This window comes from Coffea arabica, chromosome 5e (assembly GCF_036785885.1).
Source record: "Coffea arabica cultivar ET-39 chromosome 5e, Coffea Arabica ET-39 HiFi, whole genome shotgun sequence".
Taxonomy (NCBI): Eukaryota; Viridiplantae; Streptophyta; class Magnoliopsida; order Gentianales; family Rubiaceae; genus Coffea; species Coffea arabica.
Window position 1 is genome coordinate 42218728 of NC_092318.1, and position 20298 is coordinate 42239025.

At 35.0% G+C, this 20298-nt stretch overlaps 1 long non-coding RNA gene and 1 other non-coding gene across 2 annotated transcripts; one reads left to right on the top strand and one right to left on the bottom strand.

Annotated features, from left to right (window-relative positions):
* The first annotated feature begins 2641 nt into the window (after window positions 1–2641).
* Window positions 2642–5534, top strand: LOC113743727 (uncharacterized). Its single transcript, XR_003461178.2, has 6 exons — window positions 2642–2887; window positions 2992–3489; window positions 3595–3766; window positions 3863–3969; window positions 4678–5003; window positions 5194–5534. It is a non-coding gene; the product is annotated as an uncharacterized lncRNA (long non-coding RNA).
* Window positions 5535–15485: 9951 nt separating this feature from the next.
* Window positions 15486–15592, bottom strand: LOC113688690 (small nucleolar RNA R71). The gene has a single exon (XR_003448054.1). It is a non-coding gene; the product is annotated as a small nucleolar RNA R71 (small nucleolar RNA).
* Window positions 15593–20298: the final 4706 nt, after the last annotated feature.

The window sequence follows — 20298 nt, forward strand, 5'->3', positions numbered from 1 at the left end:
CATATTTTAAAACTTCAAATTTAATTGCTATTAGCGAAAGTATATTGATGTGTTTTTATACGAGTAGTATTTTATTATTTTGGATACTACTTTAATTAGAATTTAGTTTAAAGGCATTCACTGGAGTTTGGATGCATCCAGAGAGCACCGATCGATGTATCTTCATGCATAAATTGGAATAAATATGCAACTTAATTTTTTTAAAAAATAATTCACTACTCTATATCCGAAATTTACTTTTTGGAGAGTATGTTTAGTTCATACTATTTTTCGTAGTATTTTAAAATATATAAGTACAAAAAAATTTTAAATTATACCTATAATCATGTATTATACGAGTATATTATGAATACTTACTAACTAAGGTATTAAGCTTTAATCATTGATAAAACATCTTATCGTTATTTCAAATAAACTTCCTAATACTAGTTTGAGATAAGTTTTAAAGTAAAATAGTACATGTGTCCCATAATATAATAATTAAAAAAATTACTTTACATGGGGGAGTGAAGTGAAAAAATGGGAGTATAATAATATCCTTTAATTGTTTATTCCATAAATATCCCTTATACATGTATGTTAGTTGAATTTGTTTAATAATGGAAATAATTTTGGTGTAATGGGCCATTTTTTTGTGCAGTTGGAGCATATTTGGCCTGAATAAAGCTATTTCTAAGATTTTGCTTGAATACCTAAATTATTTGTGCTGTTGGCAGATTTACCTTTAATATAATAATAATAGTAATAGAATTACTATTATTATTCGCTAGCAAAGCACAACATTATTTCCTTTCCCTTCTATATTCTCTGTTCATGTAGCACTTCCCCACGACATTTCTCTACTTTTCATTGCTCTTTTATTAACAATGTTAATCCAAATGGATACGTGATTTTATTAATTTCAAATGGATAGCTGAATAAAACCAATTAATTAGTGGCTATTAAATGGACAAATTTCGACTACCTATTTATAATTAATTCAATTAGACGTAAATTCAAATTCATTAGTAAGCAAATGAATTTGAATTCGTATACACAATAATTATATCAAAGTTTTTGCAAAGCCATATCTATCCAGTGTTTCCTATTCTTTAATTTTCATTTATTAAAAGTTTTGGAAACAAAATTGGTTTTCATTTATTAAAAGTTTTGGAAACAAAATTGATTACAGTAAAACAAACTGCCAACTATTTATTAAACACTCATGTGAAAGTAATTTAAAAATTGGTTACCTTTGTCTGCCTGACATTTAAACCAATTTTTTTATCATAATTTTTTATTATTATCACACCCATTCGGTGTGTCATAACCAGTGCTCAGAATAATCTCTGGAGTTTTAAGAACCATTATACAACTTTCAAAACAAACAAATTCATTCAAAATTTTTATTTGGAATAATTTCATAAATCAAATCGCGGTCACTTTCTGTAAAGTATCACTTTTTCATAAAAGACCAGCTCTTTATGGCTTTCATCCATTATAAGAACAGAGTACCCATTTTTTCATAAATAAATTTATTTATCAGATAAAATAAAAAATAAACTTATTTTTCATTTCAATAAAACACCAGCTCTTTATGACATTCCTCTATTATAAGAACAGAGTACCCTTTTTTCATAAACAAATTTATTTATCGAATAAAATAAAAATAAATTCATTTTTTAATAAAAGATCAACTCTTTATGGCTTTCCTCCATTATAAAAACAGAGTACCCATTTTTTCATAAATAAATTTATTTATCGGATAAAATAAAAAATAAACTTGTTTTTCAATAAAACACCAGCTCTTTATGACTTTCCTCTATTATAAGAACAGAGTACCCTTTTTTTCATAAACAAATTTATTTATCGAATAAAATAAAAATAAATTCATTTTTTAATAAAAGACCAACTCTTTATGGCTTTCCTCCATTATAAAAACATAGTACAACCCGTTTTTCAACAAAACACCAACTCTTTATGACTTTTCTCCATTATAAGAACAGAGTATCCATTTTTTAATAAATAAATTTATTTATCAGATAAAAAATAAATTTATTTTTTAATAAAAAACCAGTTTTTTATGGCTTTCCTCCATTATAAGAACAGAGTACCCATTTTCTCATAAACAAAATTATTTATCGGATAAAATAAAAATAAATCCATTTTTCAATAAAATACCAACTCTTTATGACTTTCCTTCATTATAAGAACAGAGTACCCATTTTTTCATAAATAAATTTATTTATCGGATTAAATAAAAATAAATCCGTTCTTCAATAAAACATCAGTTCTTTAATAAAACACCAGTTAGCGACAACAACTTTAGCAAGAAGTAGAAAGGTTGACGCTATTAAGAGGCTTATAGCAAGGAAAAGGACAATACTTCACCAAAAATTGGAGCCATCATATACCTTGCGAGGGCGGGGCAAGGAATTTTTTCGGTTAAAATTCTCGCCAAAAGGAGCGCGGGAAAGCTTCCCTCCAAATACTGATTATAGTGGCCCAAAGTTTCTATGTTATTGGTGAGAAATCATGGGTGCTTTTTTGTGAAAATTTCAAAATTTTACTCCCTTCCAATTTTTAGCAGAGTTGCGTATTGAAAATTTTTTAACCATTCCCGGCACAGCACTTGTCAAGCCTAGCATCACATGAATTCCAAGCCTTCCATACTTGCAAGTCTACTTTCCCAAATATTGTTCTCAAATCAGAGCCCTCGAAAGTTCAATCGCAACCTTCCTGCACCTTTCTCCTTCTATGTCTCTTTCCCTCTCTATCAATTTTCAGTTTCCCGTAGACATATGGTTCCCCTCTTCCTCTCTAGCATCCATATCTGAATTTATACAATCATGGACACACTTTAAAGACCCTTTCGATGCAATGGCAGACTTCAAGGAAAAGCGATGGTGTAGGTTTTTTAATATGTTATTTTCATCTCTGTTTTGTCAATTGCTTTTTTCTTGCATTTTTGGTCAATTTAACAATTGCAAGATAAACTTTTTGAAATTGTAGGCTTCTACTTCAGTGGATTAGAGTGAATGGGCATCTCAGTTGGAGTAGAGAAATGGGTCTTACTGGAAGGCAAAATGAAACGACCCGTCAAAATTGGATCTTGAACATCTATCACTTTTTAGGAGTTTGTGTGAATTTTGGGTTTTTTTTCCTGGTTTTATTCTATGTGGTTTTGTCTGTATGATTGGAAAGTTCAATTTCTGATGTACTTTCGGGGGGGTTTGACTGTAGCAGCAGGGAAGTGGGGAAGTGGGTGGCTTTCCGGTGGCACCGCCGGCTCAGTATAACCCATTAGACGAGCCGAGTCCATTGGGATTGAGGCTGAGGAAAAGTCCTTCCCTTTTGGAATTGATCCAAATGAGGCTTTCTCAAGCTAATTCACCTAAGGGTGCAAGTTCCAGTAAAAAAGAGCTTAAAGGGGCCGCGGCTTCTGGTTCCTCGAAGAAGCTCAAGGCTTCAAATTTTCCAGCAACTATTCTGCGAATTGGGACCTGGGAGGTATATTTATACATTTGCATTTGATCATGGATTTTAGAAACTTGTTTTATTGGATTGCTTATGATTTTGTTAATTTTGATTGCATGTCTTTGTTCTAATTTCTAGTATAAGTCAAGATATGAAGGGGATTTGGTAGCAAAGTGTTATTTTGCAAAGCATAAGCTTGTATGGGAGGTTCTTGATGGCGGGCTCAAGAATAAGATTGAAATTCAATGGTCTGATATAATGGCTTTGAAGGCGAATTCCTGATGACGGATCGGGGACTTTGGATGTAGTGGTATTAGCAACACTTACTGTGTCTTTGTTAATTACTTTGTATGTCGTTATTATGAACTTTTTATAGTGAAAACATGTTTTTTTTTTAATGGTGTAGCTTGCAAGACAACCTCTTTTCTTTAGGGAGACAAATCCACAGCCCAGGAAGCATACCCTGTGGCAGGCAACATCTGATTTTACTGGGGGTCAGGCCAGCATACAAAGGTATGGTAATCTCTCATTCATTCACGAGTTTATTGTGTTGCCATTTTTAAATGGCACTTTTTAGGCAACAAGCTACTTGTTCCATACTGTATGTGTCCTATTTGTTTATTTATGTAGCAAGGATTTTTTGTTCTCCACCCCCACATTTTGATTTGTACCATTTGAGTTACTTCATCAATTTGTTATTTCTTAGGTGGTTCTTTGACTTTCTCAGTAACATCTCAGCATTATGTAGATAGCGATTTGTTATCACCACAGCTATACTGCCTTGACCGCAGATGTATCTGAATAATAGTCTGCATACACCTCTCTTCTCTGATGTTGACTTCCAAGTTCCTATCTTACGAGCTTTTAGAGCGAAATGCTGACTTTTATGAGTATCAGCGACTCACGACTGAATTTCAATTGTTGGACTTACTCTATTCTAGCCTTCTGTGCTTTTAGCATTTCTCCCTTTATCACCAAAGAGATGATTTTTTTTTATTGGGTGGGGGAGAAGAAACAGGGGAGAGGGGTAATCCCGAATTGGACATTTGAAATATATTTGGTAGCTTTTTGATACTAAAGGTATTAAGAGATGAGAGATGCTCTAAATTTTTTTTTTTTAAGTGACAATTTTTTCTTTTCGTTGTTTCGCTCAATCTTTGGAGACTAACAGCAATGGTCTAACTCACCGTTGATTGGCATTTTTTCTGGGATTTCTAGCAGGCGTCATTTTCTGCAGTGTCCACAAGGCTTGCTGGGAAAGCATTTCGAAAAGCTTATTCAATGTGATCCTCGTCTTAACTTCCTGAGTAAACAAGGAGAGATAACGTTGGATTCTCCATATTTTGAACCCAGAATCTCTGTGTTTGATGACCCAAGTGAAAACAAAGCTGCATTTGATTTGAACAATCATGAGAGTCCCACTTTCTTCAACCTGAGGGATGCAGCATCGCCATCAGGTGGTCAATCATCATCTTCGAGGAATGAACAAGACACTGTTAGTAGACCTCGAGAATCTATTAGACATGAAACACCATCACCCAGCTCAGGTAACCGGTCCTTTTAATAGTCTTGAACCAAAATTTGATATTCACTAAAAGTTTCTGACCAACAGAAATGTAAAATGTCATTTTCATTTGATTTATAATCTGTACAGAGTATTTCTTTTCCTCCAAGGAGGTTTATATATGTAGTCGCGTCTCTCTAGTAGTATTTGACTCTGTGTTTTGGTTTATTCAGTAATGGATACGCATGTAATTGAAGAAATAAAAAATGGTGGAGGAGAGCAAACATGACATGGCTATGAAGCTCTTACAAGCTACTTCGATTATGGACTTCGCCAATTAATGCAAACATGATACTCATTGTATATCGGCACAGGGTCTATCTTAGCATTTGTTATCCCTAGCAATTTTGGTTGTACATATTAAAGCCCAATTAGGATTTGATTTGAATATCTTTGTGCTTTGTACTGTTGATAGTATTGGTTGTAATATATTATTGCTCGTTTTGTATTTGTAATGACAAATTGGTTTGTTATTTCGTATACAAATTTTGCTATATCTCAATATTGACATTAATGATACCTCTTGCTAAAAAAATGGTTGAAAAAAAAATAGCAACTACAGTCACAAAGCTGCTTTTGGCAACTTTCTTGCAAGAAAATCATTTAGCTGCATTTGATCGTCTTTCGTAAGGGGTCGATGGTTTCCAATAAAACACCAACTCTTTGTAACTTTCCTCCATAAATTTTCTATTTTTCCTTTTTTCACTGAAGTAATTTATTACTTGGATAAAATCAGAAACTCCATTATAAGAAAAGGTTTGGAGGGAATAAGTTGTAAGCAATCCATGACAATTACCGCCTCTACACACATGTGAAGGAACAGGGGCCATGACAATTTGCTACATGTACCGTGCAAATTTTATCCCATTGAAAATCACATTGAGAGGTGGGCCACCATTTTGCTATATCTCAATATTGACATTAATGAGTTTATTTTTATTTTATCCGATAAACAAATTCCTTTTTGCCTTCAAAATGAGTACTCTGTTCTTATAATAGAGGAAAGTCATAAAGAGCTGATGTTTTTTTTGAAAAAACGGGTTTATTTTTATTTTATCTGATAAATAAATTTGTTTATGAAAAAATGGATACTCTGTTCTTAAAATGAAAGAAAGTCATAAAGAGCTGGTCTTTTATTAAAAAATGGGTTTATTTTTATTTTATCCGATAAATAAATTTATTTATGGAAAAATGGGTACTCTATTCATATAATGGAGGAAAGTTATAAAGAGTTGGTCTTTTTTTGAAAAATAGATTTATTTTTATTTTATCTGATAAATAAATTTATTTATGAGAAAATGGGTACTCTGTTTTTATAATGGAGAAAAGCCATAAAGAGCTAGTCTTTTATTAGAAAATGAATTTATTTTTATTTTATTCGATAAATAAATTTAATTATGAAAAAATAGGTACTCTGTTCTTATAATGGAGAAAAGCCATAAACAGCTAGTCTTTTATGGGAAAGTGATACTTTACGGAAAGTGACCACGATTTGGTTTATGAAATAATCCCAAATAAAAATTTAGAATGAATTTATTTGTTTTGAAAGTTGTATAACGGTCATTAAAACTCCAGAGATTGGCAAAAAAATTTTAGGGTTACAGAAAAGCAAAGAGAAGAAGGAGAAGAATTGAGCTTTTTATCCGTTGCAATTGTTCCGTTAAAAATGGCTCCATTCAGTTTTATCAATTTTTTGTTGAGTAAAATCATTGTTCTAACGATCAATTCTTCATTACTCGTTAATTGTCCTTAATTGGCCAAAATTACGAAATTTTGAGGATGCAATATGTTTGGGGTGAAACTTTGAGGATGAAATTGATCAACCACCCAAATTTTGAGGATAAAAAAGTGCATTTTTTTCCTATAAGATATTTAATCAAATGTTATTTCTTGTTTTAATTTTAGTTATGACTAAACTACATATTTATCAAATAGACATACCTTTATAATTAAAGTTAATATTTGATATTTTAGGATACCATATATTTAAGTAGATGAAAATTATTTTGAACATAATATATTAAAATAATTTTATTTGTCAATCATTTTGGCCCTCCCTCAAAGTAAAAAAATCTTGGCTTCGTCACTGTCTAGGAGGAAATTGGGGCCTATTGCTAACAAAAAATTGTGAAAATTTACCTTTATATCCTAATTATTTGAAAAAAAATCTAATGAACAAATTTTGCAAAAGAAACCTTGTTTCTTACCAACAAATTAAGTAACTAATAAAATCACCTTTAATATTGCTTTAACATATTTAATTTATGTTAAATACAAATTTTACCAATTTCTCTTTTGTAAAAATATAAGTGTATCACTTTTTCAATTTTAATTACAAACATTTATGTTTTTTACATAAATGTAGTGATTCAGAGTAAAATGCCCATAAATAGCTAGTATTTTGTTGATGTAATGCAAAAAAATCCATAAAGAGTTGGTATGTTATGGGCGCAATCTTTTTTACTTTCACATATTTAAAATTTGTTAAATGTAAAATCTACTAGTTTTCCTTTCATAAAAATATAAGTATAATACTTTTTTAATTTTATTTACAAATATTTATGTATTTTACATAAATGTAATGATTCAGAATAAAATACCCATAAATAGTTAGTATTTTGTTCTTGTAATGCAAAAAACTCATAAAGAGTTGGTATGTTATGGGCAAAACTTTTTTACTTTCAAATATTTAAAATTTATTAAATACAAAATTTACTAGTTTCCCTTTCGTAAAAATATTAGTGTAACACTTTTTCAATTTTAGTTACAAATATTTATGTATTTTACATAAATGTAATGATTCAGAATAAAAATACCCGTAAATAACTAGTGTTTTGTTGATGTAATACCAAAAAAAAAATCATAAATAATAGGTATGTTATGGGCAATATATTTTTTACTTTCATAAAAATCAGTTTATGTTAAATACAGGACAACCAATTTTCCTTTCGTAAAAATATTAGTGTAACAGTTCTTCAATTTTAGTTACACATATTTATGTATTTTACATAAATGTAATGATTCAGAGTAAAATGTCCATAAATAGATAGTATTTTGTTGATGTAATGCCCGTAAATAGATATTACTGCTTATGCTTCCTTTTCGGTGTTTTATTCGTAGGCCCATTATATTTATGTTAATTCCGTCACACTCCAATACATTTCCAACTTCTGCAGTACGCTACATTCACATTTCTAAACCGCGGTTATAGGTCATCACTTACTTTTTTAGAAACATTCCCTTCATCTCCGTACATGTCAGGTTGCTACGTCCCAGCTTCTTTGCCATATAATTTACTTTCCATACCTGTCTTTGGAATATGTGAATACACTACAGAATTTACCTGAATTATGAATGGATGTTGCTGCGGTATGTTTAGTAGTCAAAGAAGAGGTGTGGAAAGTAAAGCATATGGCAAAGAAGGTGGCACGTTGCAACCTGACATGTATGGACCAAGAAGGGAATATTTGTACAAAAGCAAGTGGAGACCTATAACCGGGGTTTGGAAATATTGTGTACTGCATAAGCTCAAAATGTGTTAGGATGTCACGGAATTAACATAAATATAAAGGGCCTAAGAATAAAACATTTGTGAGGAAACGTAAGCAGTACTAATTACTAAACAAAGCCATCCTAGGGCCACCGATTATGGGCATTACATCAACAAAATTCTATCTATTTATGGGCATTTTACTCTGAATCATTACATTTATGTAAAATACATAAATATTTTGGATAGCACGGATATTCACACTAGCCGTCCTTGTACTAAGTTTTATGGCCATTTTACTCTGAATCATTACATTTGGATACTACTTTGATTAGAATTTAGTTTAAAGACATTCACTGGAGTTTGGACGCATCCAGAGAGCACCGATCGATGTATGTTCAAGTGTAAATTGAAATAAATATGCAACTTAAATTTTTTAAAAATAAATTACTACTGCATATCCGAAATTTACTTTTTGGAGAGTAGGTTTAGTTCATACTATTTTTCATAGTTGATGTGTGTACGGGTCAAAGCCCACGCAATGACTTACATGTTTCGAGTCCCATTGGGCCCAGTCACGCATGCATGGGCCAAGCTATTCAAAGAATCATTCGAAGTTCTGGTTAGAGTTGTCCAAGACCAACATGGAGTTCACAAAGATATTGAGAGCTTGGAGAGAGACAATCGAGCCATTTACACCATGATCCAAACCCACGAAGAGTCAAGCGGGCCACCAAGAGAATAAGGCCTTAGGCCCATCAATTAGTTAGTAATTAGTTAATGATTAAGTAAGAGCATGGGCCGGCCCATCTTGTTCCAAGAGCATGGGCCGACTTTTTCCTTTTCCTAGCCCCATTTAGGGTTTTAGTCACTTTAGCCTATAAATAGGCTTGCTTTGTAAGGTTTAAGGGTGAGAACTTTTATCAATAAAATTGCCTTATTTTCGTTTCTTCTTCTAAGAAGAGTGTTCGAGCCTTTTAATTGCTTTGGCAAGGGTTTTGAGCAATCTTGCGTCTCGTCCTAGATTGTTTTACCGACCTATCCTGTAGAGTAGTCACTTTCATTGGAGTCGTCGTACTATCGTCTTGAATCCAATCGTGTCGTCCGTTTGGTTCTAGATCCCGCAATGCCAAGCGTTGGACATCCTCGCTAGATCCTTGGGCAAACGTGCTACGTGTCTCGAAACAAGTTGATCGAGAAACGTATCAGTTGGCTTCAGAGCTTTGGTAGAGGTATCTTTCGTTATATCCATATTTTTCGTAATTGTGTCGTAGAATTCTTAGTACTTTCCGCTGCCTTGTTCAAAAAATAATAATAATAATAATTACTGTTCACCGACACTGTTCACGACACTGTTCATCCGAATACAAATCTGTCCAGCCTTGTTGTTTGTGTTATCCAACTTGTTTACTTGGTTTTCAAATCTGGATTTTGGCAAAACTTGTTGGAATTTTGTGAATCTTGAAGAGAACTTACAATAATCTTGAGCTTCTTGAATTCTTGACCACAATCTTGAAATTTCTGAAGTTCCTGAACTTCCTTGAAAGTTCTTGAAAGATCTTGGAGTTCTTGGTAGTTGTTATTTGTGGACTTCCTTGTTTTGTGTCGTGGTTGATAGTTGTAGTCAAGAAAAAAAAATAAAAAACAAAAACGAAAAAAAAGAAAGAAAAGAGGAATCGGTTGGCAAGAGAAAAAAAAAAGGAAAGGAAAGAAAGGGGCAACCGAATTGTTTTGAATAGGGAACCAAATCTGATTTGTGCAATCTTTCTTGGAGTAGAATTTGGAAGTTACCAAAAGTTGTTTCAAGAAGATTACCAAAAGTTGTTTCAAGAAAGTTACCAAAAGTTGTTCAAGAGGAAAAGGATTTTCAAAAGGTTTCCAAAAATTAACTTGTTTCCAAAATCAATTAGGAAACTAAGTAAAGCACTTGGATAACTCTTTGTACTCAGTTGGACACTCTCTCTCCTACCTTTTTAAGAAACTTTCCCAAACTCTCTCATCCATTTTTTTTGGAAACTTTCCTAAATTCTCTCATCCATTTTTTAGGAAACTTTCCTAAACTCTCTCATCCATTTTTTTTTGAAACTTTCCTAAAGTCTCTCATCTATTTTTAGGAAACTTTGCTAAATTCTCTCATCCATTTTTTGGAAACTTTTCTAAATTCTCTCATCCATTTTTTGGAAATTTTCCTAAGCTCTCTCATCCATTTTTTTTGGAAACTTTCCTAAATTCTCTCATCCATTTTTAGGAAACTTTCCTAAATTCTCTCATCCATTTTTTTGGAAACTTTCTTAAACTCTCTCATCCATTTTTTTTTGGAAACTTTCCTAAATTCTCTCATCCATTTTTAGAAAATTTTCCTAAAACTCTCTCATCCATTTTTTGGAAACTTTTCTAAATTCTCTCATCCATTTTTAGGACCTTTCCTATATTCTCATCCACTTTAGGAAACTCTCCTATATTCTCTCATCTACTTTAGGAAACTCTCCTATATTCTTTTCCTAGATTTTAGGAACACTTTCCTACATTTTTGTGGTTACACTTGTGGAAAGGTTGGTAACGGTTGTTGGACTTGAGCAGCATTTCTCAACTACCTAATCCAACAGGTAAAGGTATTTGGTAAGTCCATTAGAACGCTTCGAGAGATACACGAGGGATGAGCACATACACGTGAGCTTGTGTGACGTGAGGAATCTCCTTTTCTTTGCTTACCATTTTGGCAGGTCACGTACTCATGCCTAGAGAAGTTGCGTCTTACCCATACAACCAAGAATTCTTGAAGAATGAGCCTCTCAAGAGGAGGGGTCTCAAGATGCCTACTCACAAGTACTCTAGTTCCATGCAATCCAGTTCACAACATGGGTATCATTCACTCTGGGAGGAGATGCAACGCCACCGTGCTTTGTGTGTATATGAAAGGTATAAACAAGATTGTGATGAGTATGAGAAGGAGCAAAGAAGTCTGCGTAGAGCATCTAAATCGAGGTCAACTTCAAGCAAACGAGGTGCATCTAAGAAGTGTCTTGACAATCAAGACGAGGAGTTTCAGAATTCTCGAATTGAGTCAAAACTTCGTGAATCAAAGGATAAATTTCGAAGTCGGACTAAAGCATTGATTGATGACATGATGAAAAGACTTAGCCAAGTGCTGGATTCACACTTGGAGCAACTTAACCATGTGCCAACCGGTGGTAATAAAGGAAAAATTCAGTCTAGTCCCTCGTTGATTGAAGAGCCACGTACGAATGAGTTGCTGCCGAGCCGTGAACAAGAACTCCCCAATGAAAAACAAAACTCAAGTGCAATGAAGGATCAATGGTCCGAGAAGAAGAGAGTGGGGATAAGCAAGAACAATTTGGCCTTAGTGAAGAGTCAAGAAAAAGAGTTGACCATGTCTGCAAACATTGAACGTGTGAACACTTTGTTTGCTAATCGGATAACATGTGTTTTGTTTAGTATATCCTCGTTTGTACAGGTTAAACAAAGTCAAGTAGAGTTGGTCATGGCATGTTCCATCCCGAAGTCACTTGGACACTTTGTGAGTTTCCATGGAGTTTGTCTTCTAGGAACTAAATCTCTTTGGTATCAATTCATGGAACAACGTCCAATCAAATCTGTCCGCACCATTGGAGGATTCATTCGAGCTCATCTTAAAAAGGAAATTCCAAATTTTACTTCTTGTTCTTTACCTATGGTTCATTCATCACCTTTGCCTTATTTTGAGCATGTTACTAGCACTAACTCTTGTTGCTCTTACGTAGATCTTGATGAGGAAGGACTAGCACTGGACTCTCAAGTTGAATCAATTGGTGGAAGAAATATTGAAGTGTCAAAGGGAGTTCTCACATTTAAATCTTGCTCTAAACCTTCTTACTATTTAGTTAATAACGTTCCCTTATTTCTTTATCCAATTTCTGAATTGTTTCAAGTTGAAGGTTATTTTGTGTTTGTAGGTTGTAAAGCTGGCCAAAATTTCCCAACTATGACTAAATAGTTGCAACCTGATTTCATGCTTGTTCCAGATGCATGTGGCGTGAACGCATGTGATTTATATGGAGTGCGTCTCACTTCATTGTTGCCGCTTATGCTGGGTGATGCACACAAGTGTGTCAATCACAATCCGAATGCTACCCTTACCTCCCTGGGTCATGTTTATATGGGTGTACAACACGGGTGGTTCAGTGTCCTACCTCCAGCTTGGAAAGTTGAGCCGATTCAACAATGCCTAGGGCCGAACTGTACCATCTTGCACAACCAGATTCGGGGCTTCCCTAGTCCCAACGAACATCATTATAAAGTGCACGTGAATGCCCATACTTGAAGACAAATTAGAGAGCTTTGTGTTGCAACCTGGAACGTTCACAAGCCTTACACACTGATAAGAGTTTATTTTACGTATTTTTAAGTGCATTTTATTAGTTAATTTTGAGTTGATTATTTAGTTTTATAATTAAAATAAAGAGGTTTTTGGTAAAATTATATATTTTTGGTAAAAGTGGATAATATTGCATTTCTATTGATTTTAATAGTAAAAACTTCATTTTTATGCAGGAATAATGAATCAATCACCAAAGGAGGTCAATTGAGGTGAAAAATAGAGATTTGGTGATGAATTTAAGTGGCAACAAGAAGAATGAAGTGAAAAACGTTCAAGTGAGGAAATGCAATACAAGTCAGTTTTGACACTTTTCAGTATTTTGACCATATCTGGAGCTACACTTATCGGATTGAGGTGATTTTTTATACCATTTTAAAGCTAAGAAAGAGACCTACAATTCGTATGAAGACATCGAAATCCATTTCTGCCATCTTCATGGGCAAAACGTTGGAATACAGAAGCTGCACCCTGTGGTCGGAAGTTAAAACAGAGGTTTGAACAGGTGACAGTATTTCGATCATATCTCAGGCTACAAAGCTCCGATTTGGATGATTCTTGAAGCATTGGAAAGCTAACTCAAAGGGCTACAACTTTTGTGTTTTGCACAAAAGCTAGTTCGGCCTTTATGATAGAGAAAATCGCAGATGAAGTAAGGCCAAAGTGAATACGCGAGTACACAAAACGTGACTTGTAACCGCGTTTTGTGTAGGCGCGTTTTATAGCCGAAATTCTGCAATTTGACTCAGCCAATTCTCTTGTGTTCATACCACTTTCCAGCTATAAGATGCAAGGGAATTCGGTGCACATGCTTCAGAAGACAAAAGGGCAAGAAAAGTGGCTTATTTTCAAGTCAAAAATATTGGTTTTTGACTATGCTAACAAAGTGGAGATTTGGGAATCAAAGGATAGAATTTGACTTGGAAAAATGGAGCATTTGAGTGTATTTTTATGCAGAGATATGGGGAGAGATCTGTGAACCATTCGTAGCTTAGCTTCTTACAGAAAAACATAGTCTCTCTAGCTAGGTACTTGCAAGGGACAATTGGGATTTCATCTTGTAAACATCTAAATTCAAGACAAAGGAGATTTTTGGAAGGCTTCACCATATCTTGGCTAAGACTTTCTTTACTCTGTTTGTATTTGTAATTCATGATGATTTACATTAATGAAGTTATGAGTGTTTCATCATTCATGAGTAGCTAATTTCCTTTACCTAGGGAGTAGATGAAGCTTATGGCCAAATGATATGAAGTGATTGTGATTTATGCTTGTTATGTCTTGTATTAACTTATCTACTTGTGTATGTTGGATTACTTGTTGTTGCTTGATCACCAATAGCAGGTTTATAGTTGTTTTTACTCATTGAGAAATGGTAAAAATAATGGAATGACATAAGTAGAGCTTGAGTAGTATATTCATGAGAATAGAAATACATTCAAGTGGATGAAATCTGCATTTCATGTGTGAATAAGAACAGATTTAGTATTTACCAAGAGATTAGGAAAAACTAATCTGTTTTAACCCATTATCATCATGAGAATGTGATTTTGGTATTTCTGGAAATGAATTCTTGGTTAAACAAGAGCAGTAACAAGTGTTGAATTAATTCATTTTAGATCTTTTGAATCATAAGTGGAATCTACATCCCTAAATCTTAATATTTAGTGAATTCTATTCCTTTTGTGAAATTGCATTTATCTAGTTAAGAATTTTTGTAGTTGAATTACATTCTGAAATTTCTGCTCAAATTAATTGTGAGTCTAAATAATAGAGTAAATTAGTATCTAATAATTGTTTTAAATTGCTCCTCGTGGGATCGACCCGATACACATCTCGTACTACAATTGCGACCTGTATACTTGCAGTCCAACGGGTGTAAATTCGGAATTAAACTTGCATTGATATAAAAAAAATCCCGTCAAGTTTTTGGCGCCGTTGCCGGGGAGCGGCAATATTAGAGCCTAATCATCTTTATTAATTTAGACAGGTTTATGTTATATTGTAATCAGTTTTTTTTACCATTAAAGTTGCATAATATCCCTTATTTCTGTTTGTAGTGTATGCACCGGGAGTCTCGAGAAGTCGCACCTTTCGATCCAGAAATTGAGAGGACACTACGTAGACAAAGGAGGCACACACAACAGCAAGAGGAACAAGAGATTTGGCAACCGATAGAGGACATTTTGATAGAACTACCATTTGAAGAAGAAATGGCGGAAAATGACCAAAATAGGCGAGTTCTACGAGATTATACTCTACCGGGAACACAAGGATCTCAAACAAGCATAGTAAGGCCTACGGTAAATGCTAACAATTTTGAGATTAAACCATCACTTATCCAAATGGTTCAACAATCTCAATTTGGAGGTAATGCAGTAGAAGATCCTAATACACACTTAGCTACATTCTTGGAAATTTGTGATACAATTAAAATGAATGGAGTTAGTGATGATGCTATAAGACTAAGGTTGTTCCCATTTTCATTGAGAGATAAGGCCAAACTTTGGCTACACTCTCATGCTCCTAATACTTTCACTGGATGGGATGAACTATCAAGAGCATTCTTAAATAAGTATTTTCCACCAGGTAAGACTGCTAAGTTTAGAATGGATATCACTGGTTTTAGTCAAATGGAAGGAGAATCATTATATGAAGCATGGGAAAGGTTTAGAGATTTGCTTCGGAAATGTCCACATCATGGACTGCCGGAGTGGTTAATCATACAAACCTTCTATAATGGTTTAGTTTTCTCCACTAAAACTATTATTGATGCAGCCGCAGGTGGAGCTTTAATGGGTAAATCACCCCAAGAGGCTCATAATTTGATAGAAGAAATGGCAGCAAATAACTACCAATGGGCCAATGAGAGAGGTAATACAAGACGTCACGCAGGTATGATAGAAATGGACACTCTCAATATGCTGAGTGCTCAAATGAATAATGTGATGAAGTTGCTAAATAGACAAGGTGGAGTTGGTCCAAGTTCATCTAATGCACATGTAGCGTGTTGTTCTATATGTGGAGGTGAACATGATAGTAATGAGTGTGTTGATTCTGAGCAGGTACAATTTGTTAATAATTACAACCGAAATGCTCCAAATAATCCCTACTCGAATACTTACAATTCGGGGTGGAGAAATCATCCAAACTTTGGATGGAAAGATCAAGGCAATCAACAAAGGCCAACCAATCCGCCGGGATTTCAACCAAGGCAACCCCAGGCTGAAACTAAACCAAGTTGGGAGATCGCGGTGGAAAAACTTGCTAAGGTGACTTCGGATAGATTCGAGCGAGTTGAGGGGCGGTTGGACCAATTAGCTGGGATGTACAGAAACTTGGAGGTTCAAATTGGTCAAATTGCCAATGTGATCAACAATAGAAACCCTGGTGAATTACCAAGTAAAACCGAAGTGAATCCGAGAGAGCATGTCAATGCAATCATTCTTAGAAGCGGTAAAACGGTTGAAGGATTCGATTTTGAAAATTCAGGTGGTGAAAAAGACAAGAAGCAAGCAATTGAAGGGGAGCAAGAAAGTCAAAATGATCATGTTATCATTGATATTGATGCACTTCATCCCAAATTAAATTCTCATTTAAATTCTAATGTGATACCTTTTCCTCACAGGTTGAAGAAAGATGGACAGGATCGGGAGTTTGAAAAGTTCTTCAAAATGTTTAAACAATTGCACATTAACATTCCTTTCATTGATGCTATAACACAGATTCCCTCTTATGCACGTTTCTTGAAAGACATCATGTCAAAGAAGAGGAAAATTGTAGATAATGAGATGATAGCATTAACGGAAGAGTGTAGTGCATTGATTAAGAATAAACTCCCTCCTAAATTGAAAGATCCGGGAAGTTTTTCTATTCCTTGCACTATTGGTCAATTGCATTTTTCTAATACTTTATGTGATTTAGGTGCAAGTGTATCACTTATGCCGTTATCGGTTGCCCGGAGATTGGGACTTCAAGAGCTAAAAGCTACCAATATTACATTGCAATTGGCGGATCGGTCAATCACACGTCCCATGGGTATTTTGGAAAATGTGCTCATAAAGGTAAGACAATCTATAATACCTGTGGATTTTGTTGTCTTAGATATTGAAGAAGATGTGAGAATGCCAATTATTCTAGGACGACCGTTTTTAGCCACTGCACGAACTATAATTGATGTAGAAAAAGGTAACCTTATATTACGGGTTAATGGTGAGGAATTGGAATTCAATTTGGATAATAAAGAAGGGAGTATAGAGCCTACTGCTCTTGTTTCTAATATGCCATATGATGAAAAGGTTAACCAAGAAAGGACCGAAGAAGTTAAATTTATAAATGTCCTTGGTACTAACTTTCATGGTGTAGGAACAAAGGAGGAGAAGATAAGGATGGAAGTTGGCTTAATAAATTCGCCATTCCATGAAGAAAATGGTGAACAGTTGAGCCAATTCAGAAAAGACAAGCAAAATCCACTCCAAGGTGAAGTTGAGCCTCTCTATGACAAGTCTAATATTCCTCCTTGGCATTTGAGGAAATTGGACTATGAAGATCAATGCATGGTTCACCACATGGTGGATTGGTTCGGGAGTTTCGACCCATGGGGAGAAAATCGCTCCCTAATGCTCTAAAGTGATTTAACTCTTTCAGTCGAGCCAACGACTATAAACAAAAGCGCTAATTGGGAGGCAACCCAATGTTTATGTTATTTGTGTTAATTTTTTGTGATTTTTAGATTTGAATAAGTGTTTTAGTTAATTTGTTGTTTTTGTGTGATAGGGTTGGCAAATGGAAGCAAGAATGACCATTTGAGGTGAAAAGGGCAAACTTTGATCAAGCAACTCAACCCCTCGATTTGCATTAAAGGTGTTTTTGATTCATTATAAAGGGGTGAAATGCATGTTTTTAATGTTTTACATTTGTTCCAGTCATTAAAATTGGCAAACAAATGATCTATGGTGCATTTTGAGTCATTGGGGCACCTTATGTAATTTTTCAAAAGTTGAAATTCTGCTAAAAATCGAAGCAGAAAACGCGTTGTCCAATAAAACGCGACTACAAGTCGCGTTTCTCAGAATCGCGTTTTCAATTCTGCGCCTGCAGAACAGAAAACGCGCCTTTAAAACGCGACTTTAAGTCGCGTGTTTTAGGAAGTCGCGTTTTCTCGCCTGAGCAAAAACAGAAAACGCGACACAGTAAAACGCGACTTAAAGTCGCGTTTTAACGCTTAAACGCGTTTTCAATTCTGCAATATTTGTGCAGAAAACGCGACTTCAAAAACGCGCGTTGAAGGCGCGTTTTCAGTCGCGTTTTCAGTTCACATTTTTGCTTCAAAAACGCGATTTCCAGAACATTTCTTCACTTTTCCATTTTCCAGCCGCGTTTCTTCCTTTTCTCTTCTACCCAACTCACAAATCTTCCATTTTGTTCCATAATCTTGCTAGAAATCATCACCCCAACGCCTTTTGAGCTTCATACAACCTTTTTAACCGATTAAAATCAAAGAAAAACACCTAAAATCAGGTTTTTGAGCGATTGAAGGTTAGGGTTCTTAAACTCTAATTTCTTCAATTGGAGGTCAATTGGAGGTTGTTTCATAGGGCTTTTGACATTTTTAGCATCACCAAACATCCTTCTACGTGATTGAGGTAAGTTTCTTCATCAAATCTTTTGATTTTAGAAGTTCATATTTTTTATCCTGAGCTATCTGACATCTTTTAATTTCGAAAATTTGATGAGATTCATGGCTATTGTTGATTTTATTCATGATTATTATGATTGTTTAAGCATGTTTAAATGTTTAAATGTAGCAATTTATTGGTTTTCAAGTACTTTAAAATTCACAATTGCTATATTTAGATGAAATTGGAAAAAGGAACTAGGATGTTTTTTTAGCCATTGGTGATGTTTAATTATGATTAAAAATGGTAATTTGATGATGTTTAAGTAGGTGCATTGTGTATAGTGAGTAATTTGGTTGATTTGGTGAGTTCATTGGCTTAATTTTTGCCTAAGCATGATTATAACTAAAAGCATATTATTATTGTTAATTCTCAATAGTTATAATCATAATTGTTGCTAATTTCACCGATTGGGTTATAATTATTGCATATCTTGTTTCAATTGGTGATTTTGAGTAATTTTTGGGCATAAATTTTTGTTCTCTTATTTGGTCCTATATATTAGTTATTGGACGTGTTATCACTTGAAGGAATCAATTAGAGATTATTTGGATCATTTTCGGATATTCATGGCTAAATTTTTAATTGTGTCCAATTACATGAGTTTAATTGCAATATTTTCCAATAGGTACTATGCCAAGGGGAAGACGTGTAATAACCTCGTCCTCTAGCAGTGAGGAGAGGGAGGAAAATGAACAAATGGAAGTATCTGAAGAGGAGAGTTCACCTTCTCCTCCGCCAGTGAGTCGTCAACCTGGTGAGGGCACTTCTCGTGGAGCGGGAATGTCTGTATTTGACAGTGCTCGGTTCAACACTCGCAGGAATCAGGAGTGGCATGAGGCGCGTGCTAATTTGGAATTCCTGTTTGAGATGCACGTGAATCCGACAGTTGAAATGATGTATAATATCTCGGACGCTTTTGCTCAACTTGGATGGGCTCCGATTCTCACCCTTCCAAATCATTACTACCCAGACCTGGTGCGCGAGTTTTACGCCAACATTGAAAGTAAGGCGCGCCATAGTGGAGAAATAGTTGAGTCCTGGGTGCGTGGAAGACGAATCATCTTGTCACGGCAAGATTTGGCTGCTATTTTGGGGTGTATGGATGATGGACGTCCAGTAGATTTGAAGAAGGAGTTTGTTCCCCCGAATAGGAGGTGGGATCCATCATTGGCCATGGCTAGGTTTGGTCTCGAGTACCAACCCTTTCGCTCTACAAGGAAGGAGACCATTTTGGCGAATGTCTTCGAACCTCGTCATCGGCTTATCATTTACATGATGGCTCACAATGTCATCCCAAAGAAGACGGGGCACACGGAGGTTCGCAAGAGCGATATCTACTTCTTGGATTACATGTTCCATAACCGGACATCTCCATATGCTCGTATTTCGCTGCCTAATATCATCATTAGCCACATTCGGTCTACGGCGAGGCGTAAGACGACTTCCTTCAAACTATCATTTCCTCGTCTACTGACTTTAATCTTTCCCCGTTTTGAGGTTCAGTTGGAAGGAATGAGGCGGGAGTATGTTCCACCACGTGCTGAGATGACTATCACTACTCTTCGCCGCCTTGGTATTGGCACGGGAGACATTCCACGCCCTGTTCAGGAGCGGAGACAAAAGGCTAGACATGGTCGCGATGGAGCTGGACCATCTACTGCAGCACCACCTCCTCCTCCGCCACAGACCAACTGGCAGCGGCTTTTCGGTCGCTTGGACGACATCGACCATC